Source organism: Lemur catta, chromosome 8, assembly GCF_020740605.2.
Source record: "Lemur catta isolate mLemCat1 chromosome 8, mLemCat1.pri, whole genome shotgun sequence".
Taxonomy (NCBI): Eukaryota; Metazoa; Chordata; class Mammalia; order Primates; family Lemuridae; genus Lemur; species Lemur catta.
In genome coordinates, this window is record NC_059135.1 from 99,629,067 (window position 1) to 99,637,322 (window position 8,256).

Consider the following 8,256-nt stretch of genomic DNA (forward strand, 5'->3'; position numbering starts at 1 on the left):
AGTTTGGTTGTCCTAAACTGGTGGTAAGTCCAGCCAGAGAGGCCCCCCAGTAAAGGCCTTTAAGGGGGAAGCTTCACACAAGGGACAGAGGTGAGGGGAGGGAGGGTGTCCGTGCAGTATTTTCAGAGACTCAGGGAGATGACACAAGATGGATGCAGAGTGGGGGTGGGGGGCTTCTCCCCACCTCCCACACCTGGCAGAGCTCCCTGACCCCTGCCTGAGGCAGAGACGGGTGCCGCCGTGGGGGGCGCTGTAACCTGGGCTGTGTGAGCAGCCGGCAGCCGGCAGCGGGGCCCTGAAGAAGGGGTCGAGAGAGCGGTAGCCCCAGAGCTGGTCTCCAGGCAAGCGTGAGTCCCGGGGGCAAGGACAGGAAAGGCCAACGCCCTCATGGAGGGGGCTCTGAGCGGCGAAGGCGGGGGCCCCATGTGACAGGACCACACCCCCACCCAGAGGTGGGGAGGGCTGCAGCAGCCGATTACGTAGGTTTTGGCCAATGACTCACAAAACATGCGAACTGTGGCTGCCAAAATTGTGGACAGCACGATGCCAGCAGAGGGTCATTCCATTGAGGGGACAACACCAGGATAGAAAATGATCTGATAGGCAGAACAACTGGCTAAAACCAGCACAGACAAAATCTGGCAGGGACGGGTAGAAAGCCGGAGACTCAGATCACTGAACGCAGGGGCAGGCAGGGGCACTGGCAGAGGCGGGTCCCAGCGGGGAAAGGCGGGGCACGAATTTTCCTCAAGCTATTGGTCTGGGGGCACCTGAGCGGAAGCTTACTACCAATTTGTGACGTCACATGGTAGGAAAAGATGGATGGAAATGGGAACAGAGAGCGTGGGGCGGGGGCGGGGCAGTGGGCGGTGGCTTGTAGCTGTGTGAGGAAGAGTGTGGCTGGTCCTTGTCCCCAGTTCCTGGGAGGTCACCTCTCAACCCTTACTATTCACAGTGGGTCCCTTGGGCCACAGCTGATGGTTTATGCCTGCGGGGTGACTCGGGATGGGGGCTGGCTGGGCCAGAAAGACCAATCCTGTAAGTAGAGGGCTGGGGCTTTGAGGTATCAGCCTGCCCTCGCGCCAGGGAGAGGGGCTGGAGACTCAGTCCTGCGGGCACTGATGCAACCCACCCTGCGTGTGTCCTAAAACCCCAGTAAAAACTCTAGAAGCAAAGCACAGGTGAGCTTCCCTGCTTGGCAACATTCTGCCTATTGCTATTGTCTGGAAGATAATGTGTGTCCGGGAATGATATTTGGGACTATCCCAGACCTCATCTCTCCCTTTGGCTGGTTCTGATTCATATTTTTGTGTTAGAATAAAACTGTCATTCTAAGTATAGGGCTTTCTTTCCTGAGTTCTGTGAGTCGTTCCAGCAAATTATGGAACCTCAGAGGGTAGTGGGAATGAATGGCGGAATTTGTAGCCAGCTGATCAGAAGTGAGAGTGGCCTGGAGGCCCCCAGACCTGTGGCTGGGGTCTGCAGTACGGGCAGTCTCCTGGGAGGCTGTGCCCTTACCCCGTGAGTCTGGCCCAGTGGTCACTGCAGTGGTGCTTGCCGGTTTCCTGCCAGGGCTGTCTTGATGACAGCTTGAGACAGACCGACACTCCCTGAGCCTGCTCCCGTGCACAACCACGCGGAGGCAGAGCTGAGCCGGCTCAGCACAAGCTGCAAGGACAGAGGGACGGAAGCCATGAGTGCTAGGGCCACCAGGGCAGGAGCTGCAGAGGCTCTGGTAGGAGGAGAGAGCACAGGCAGGGGAAGAAGGAGGCTCAGAGAGAGGTGGGCAGGTGCAGGCATTCATGACCGCGAGGGCCACTCCACAGCTGGCACTGTTGTCAGGTGGGGAGTCTCAGGAGCAGAGCCAGGTGGAGTCACTTGAGGAAGTCCTGCAACTTCTTGTCGGCGGGAAGCCAGGACGCAAACCCAGCCCGCACACCTCCGCCGTGTGCTTCCCGCAGATTGTCCCCGGTGGGACTCGGACTTGGTGTCTGCTGCGTCTTCATTCGCCCCCGTACGCTGTGCCCCTGTCATGGTGCACGTGGTTCCAGTCCTCGGTTCCCTTAAGGCTTCCAGGCACGACACCAAACGGGCTCAGGGCTCAGACGATTGCCCCCCCATACATAATCCCCTGCAAATATAATATTATCGTATCGGGTGGCTGTTTTGTGCAGGCTGCTTCATTAAAAATGTGGGGCCAACAGAGGCAGAGGCACTCTTTACTGAGGCCCAGCTATGTGCCAGAGGCTTTGCGTACATCGTCTTGTTTAATCCTTAGCAAGAGGAACAGCTACTACTATCCCCGGTTTTTACACAAAGACCCCAGGGTCCCTGAGTGCATGCCAAGATCAAGCGCTGGACTACACTGGGTCTGGATGGACCCAAACCCTGTCTGTCTGCATCCAATGCTCAGAGGCAGGGCGAGGGGTGAAAGAAGTGACCGGGGACACGCCATCTGGTCGTGATGTTCAGGACAATAGTGAGGGGACACTCAGAACTCTGGGGCTGAGCAGGAGCGCGCCTGGGCCCCAACACAGACGCCGGGGTATTCACGGTGCTGTCTGCACCAGCCTCCCCGGGGCGGCCCCCGGGCTGCTGTCTGCCGAACCCCACGCTTCTCGGGAATCATCTATTTGTGGAAGCTGCTTCCACACCCTGGAGGAGGGTGTTATTTATCTTGCTCTGTCTCTACCAAAAGCACAAACACTTTCTTGTTTGTTTTCTTTCTAAAAACTTAGTTTTAAATGAAATACCTTCTGGCCATATTTCCTCTCACACAAAAGGCAATTGCAAACATCCTTGGGGGTCTCGGGGGTGCCTTGACATCACACCCCGTAGCAGCCCACTTGCAGTTGTCCCACATGTGACATCCATGACTCAGACTTGAGGGTACCAGGAGAGACTCTGGAAGCGACGTGGTAATCCTCAGTTTTCACTAAGGCTGTAATTTAAAAATCCATGTGTGGTGACAACCACCTACCACATATTTGACTCTTTAAAAGCCCACGCAGGGTTGGGGGGGTGCTCACTCCGGTGTTGTCACCCTGCCCTGACAGCTGACACGGGCTCCCTCCATGGTGGACGCCGTCCCGGGAGCCGCCTGCTCCGGCCGTCCGCATCCACGCAGCAGCCTGGCGGAACCGGCCTCTGGCAGACAGCCCAAGATGGAATGAGCCCCTAGAGTTCCACTGGAGGTGTTTGTTATATAAGAGCTGAATTATAAATTAGAGCCTTTGTTTAAAACAAAACATTTGGCAGAGACTAAATCCTCCCTCCTCTGCTTCCACCCTGAGAGATACCCAGCGTGGTGCTCGGGCCGAGTCATTGTGTGCCACCTCCACGCGGGCCCTCAGGAGCATTCCCACCCAAGCTGCTCTGCCCTAACCTCTGTCTGTCCCAGAGGGCGTCCCGTGTGGAAAACTGGGGTTGTTCTTCTCCTCATTCCTTATGTTTCCATGACAGAAAATATTGGTGGGCTGAGAAAGAGGAATAGGACGGAGCGACCCAAGCAAAAACGGCCCAGGAATGAAAGCTATTACGGGTCTTTCCACAGGGAGGGCACGGCTTCTGTTTGCAGCAATATGGCAGAATGGGGTACGAACCCTTCCCACATAGACGCCTAAACGTTCCGGATAAAATGTAAGTGTCCTTCTAAATGCATGGATGAGTCCACAGAAAAGTAAAAAGGCAGACTGAGGGCCAAATATCTCAGAGTGTGTTCGTTTTCTGTCACTGCTGTAACAAGTCACAACCCAGTGGCTTACGACAGCACAAATTATTATCTTGCAGTTCCAGAGGACAGGCATACGACGCTGCTCTCACTGGGCTGCACCCCTAGAGGAGAATCTGTCTCCGCAGCGTCTTCTGCTTCTAGAGCCGCCCCCACCCCCTGTTCCTTGGTGCATGGCCCTTCCCCCGTCGTCCAAGCTGCACTGCACATCTCTGACCTCTCTTCGCAGTCACGTCTCCCTAATCCAGGGTAATCATCAAATCTTAAAGCCAAACCATCAGCGACTATAATTTCATCTGCCATCGCAATCCCCCTTTGCATGCAATCTAGCATATTCCCCGGTTCTGGAGACCAGGATGTGGACATCTTTGGGACAGGAAAGATCTACCACAGAGAGGAAACTGAAAACCAAAAACATAAGTGGGGCTGACACTCTGGCTACCTTGGGCGGGAGGTTAGCAGCTTCCAAAGGGCTTGAGATTCACTAACGGCAAAGGCAAGAGACGTGGTTTCGGCACAGAGAAGGGGAGTTGGAACTGTGCCCGCAGAGGCTGTGCCCTCAGAGGACAAGAAAAATCTGCCCGTGGGCAAAAAGAGGCCACAAAGGCGTGTGTCTGCCTCAGATTGTGTCAAAATGTTCCCGCAAGAATACACAGCCACAGCCTGCCTTCATACATTGTCTGCGAATCCCGCTGTTAAGAAATGATAAGAAAATAGCTGTTCCAAGCTGTCAATGCCCCTGAAGTGTCTGGCAAAAGCAAATCCAAAGCTTCTTTAGAGGAATACACTCTCAGTCTGGGCCGCACATGTTCTACAAATGAAGTGCCGCCAACAGGGACACGTAACCCAGACCACAAACCAAGTGAAGAATCAAGCCATTGTGAGCAAGAGTGAAAAGAAACAGTGAGCTGAAAAACTAGACTCCTAAGGACTCCAAATAGTAGAACAAACAGATACAGATTATAAAATAATTGTGTTTTAATTATTAAGAATAAAAGAAGGAATCAAAACATGATGAAGGAACAAGATAATGTTAAGATAAGGACCAGGCATGTTTGAAAATGAACCACATAGAGCTTATAGAATTGAAAACAATGATTATTGAAATGAAAAGCTCCGTGGACATGTTTAATAGCAGATAAAACACAGCTGAAAAGAGCAACAGTGAACTGGAAAATAAGATTGAAAATTTTCCCAGAATGCCACTCAAGAGACATAAAGAGATGAAAATTTTGAAAGAAAAGATAAGAGTAATAGAATGAAGAATGAGAAGATCCAGCTTCTGTTTAGTGGAAACTGCCGAAGGAGTACACAGAGAAGATGGGAGAAAAGCAATATTCAAGAAAATAATAGTTGAGAATTTTTCAGAATTGATGAAGGACATGTGTCTTCCAATTCAAGGAGTATTATGAACTATAAGTAAGATAAATAAAAGTAATGAACTTGGAGAACTTCAAGACTAAGGACAAGGACAGCCAGAGAGAAATGACAAATTGCCTGCAAAGAGTTGACTGACCCCAGACTTCTCAATAACAGTAACCAAAGCCTAGAGACACCAGAATAATATCTTTAATGTGCTGAGAGAAAATAATTACCAATACAGAATTTTGTACTCAGCTAAATTATTCAAGAATGAAGGTGACCTCTAGATGTGGCTACAAATCTACGGGTAAAAGAGTGGATGGAAGAAAATGCTAAATGATACCATAGAAATGACATCAGCAGCATTCAGACTGTGGGAAATTCTAGAGGACAAAAAACTCAGTTTATTCAACAAATAAATTGCAGGGAATTTCTTTTTTTTAAAGAGAGAGAGAGAGAGAGAAAAAAAAAGAGGGAGAGAAGAACCCTAAAAGATACCGAAGAGACAAATCAGTCCACTTCAATAAATGGATTTTATCTGAAATGATTCAAACTACTTAAAAAATTATATTTATGAGACAACTGAAAATTTGAACACTAATTGGATATTCAATAATTATAACACATCACTGTTAAATTTTTAGGTGCTATTATTGTATTTTTTTTAAAAAAATCCATATGTTTTAGAGACATATACTGAACTATTAATAGATACAATGATATCATGTGTGGTGTTTGCTTCAAAATAACCCAGTGAGTGCATATATCAATGAAACTAGATTGGCCTTGAGTGATTAAACTTTTTGAGATTGGATATATATGAGGGGATTCATTATTCTATTTTTGTAGTTTGAAATTTTCCTCAATATAACAAAAATAATAGTAGTTCTAATAAAATAGTTAGTTGACAAGGTTTCTTCCAAGATATGCATAAGTAGATGGTGTTGTATCAAGACAATGAAACACTATAGAGTTAAAATTAAAGAAACAGATCTATATGTAGCAGGAATATATCACTTAAAACAAAGTTGAGAGAAAAAAGCAGGTTGTGGAATGATATAGCATGACTCCTTTATATAAAATGTGAACACATGGAAAAAATGAGCATAGAATAAAGACATTTCCAGGCAAAAGCTGAATTTACCACCAACTGATTATTACTGATAGAGCTTTTAAATGACATACTCCAGAAAGAAAGAAATTAAAGCCAGAAGGAAGATCTGAGATGCAAGAAAAAATGGATGACAAAGAGGTAAATGTGTGGGTAAATCTAAGTCAGTGTTTACTATACAAAATAATAATTATCATGACTAACATGGAGGGTAGGAGATGGGGAACTAAAATACAGACAACAGAAGCACAAGAGATAGAGCAGGTGGTCAGAGTTTAACCCTGCTCAAGTTCTTGCATTTCAAGAAGAAACAAATACAGATTAATTTCAGACTTTGTTAAGTATGTGTGGTAAAATTTAAGGGGTCATCACTAAAAGAGTGGAAATAGAATGTGTCATTTCCAAGCCAGTGGGAAGGGACAGGAAAGAACACTTGATCAAGTCAAAAAGAAGTAAGAAAACGAGAATCAAAAAAAAGAAGAAAAAGATACATAGAAAGCACAAAATAAAATGGTAGAAATAAACCTACCACTCACAATGTAGAAATAAATGTATCAGCGATCACAACAACGGCTAACAGTGAAATGACAGAGAACACCAAGTGGGATTTTTAAAAAATCCAGCCACATTCTGTCTGCAAGAGACATATCTAAGATAAGAACACAGCAAGATTAAAAGAGGGAAAAAAAAAAGGCCAGGCACAGTGGCTCACGTCTGTAATCCCAGCACTTTGGGAGACCAAGGCAGAAGGACCGCTGGAGCCCAGGAATTCAAGAGCAGCCTGGGCAACATAGCAAGGCCTCGTCTCTATAAAAATGGAAAAATTAGCCTGGCATGGCAGAGGCTGAGGCAGGAGGATTACTTGAACCCAGGAGTTTGAGGATGTAAAAAAAAATAAAGGGGGTCAGGAGAAGAGAAGAAAGTGAAAGGAAGGCCAGGCAAATAAAATAAAGCCAGAATAGCTAAACTAATGTCAGATAAAAATGGACTTTAAGGCAAAAATATCTGGAGGGATGAAGAGAGTCACTGCACAATGATAAATGGCTGGCTCGCCAGGAAGAGAGAACAATACTTGGATGCACCTACAACACAGCCTCAAAATATGTTAAGTAAAAATTGATAAATTCACAACCACAGTGGGAATTTTTAGCATGCCGTTCTCAATAGGTGATAGGCATAAGACACATATCGAGCCCTGCACCCAACACTTAGAGGATGTACATTCTTCCCAAGCATGCAGGGAACATTTTCAAAACCCTGTATGGGGCCACAAAGCAAGTCTCAACAAATTCCAAATAATCAGCGTCATAAGGATCACAATACAATTAAATTAGCAATTAAATAAGAGGCAGGCCATGTTGTGGAGAGACTTGACACTAGATGGGGCTGAGCCACATTCCCCTCTGGCTGTAAGTGGCCTTCAGGAACTGCCACCACTTGACCATTGTAGGAGGCAGCTCTAACCCTGGTCTGACACAGATCTCCAAGTCTGCGGCTGGTGCCCAGTGTGCCTGTGCTGTCCCCAGTGCCAACTCTGACCGGCCCCACGTGGCTCCCTGGAGAGCCATCAAAGGAGAAATACGAAGCCAAGCCCCAGCTCCATGGGATTAACACGGGACTCTGTCTCATTTCAGCTGGGGCTGCAGAGGCTTCCAGGGGACAGCAGGTGGCAAGCACCCCACATTCTCACGCAGCTGTCCAGCCCTGAGGGCTGCCTCCTCCGCACAGTTGAGTGAGAGGGGCCACAGAGCCACCCAGACGGGAAGCCTGACCTCCGTCGCATGGGGTCTGTGGGGTACAGAGGCTGGTGCCCACACAAAAGGCTGGGCCCAGTCCATGGGTGGGGACAGGGTGGGTGGGCCACATGGGGAGCCAGGCAGGAGGGTTTTAGGTTCAGCCCAAGAGCTTGGAGGGGCCTGGGACCCAGGAGGGAGAAGTGGACCTTGGGTGCCCAAGGCTGAGGAGGCTGTCACAAGAAGCCACCTGGAGGAGCTGCGCTGCCTGCTTCTTGGGGAGTCCAGGTGGAAACTCGCTGTTTAGAAAAACCCCACAA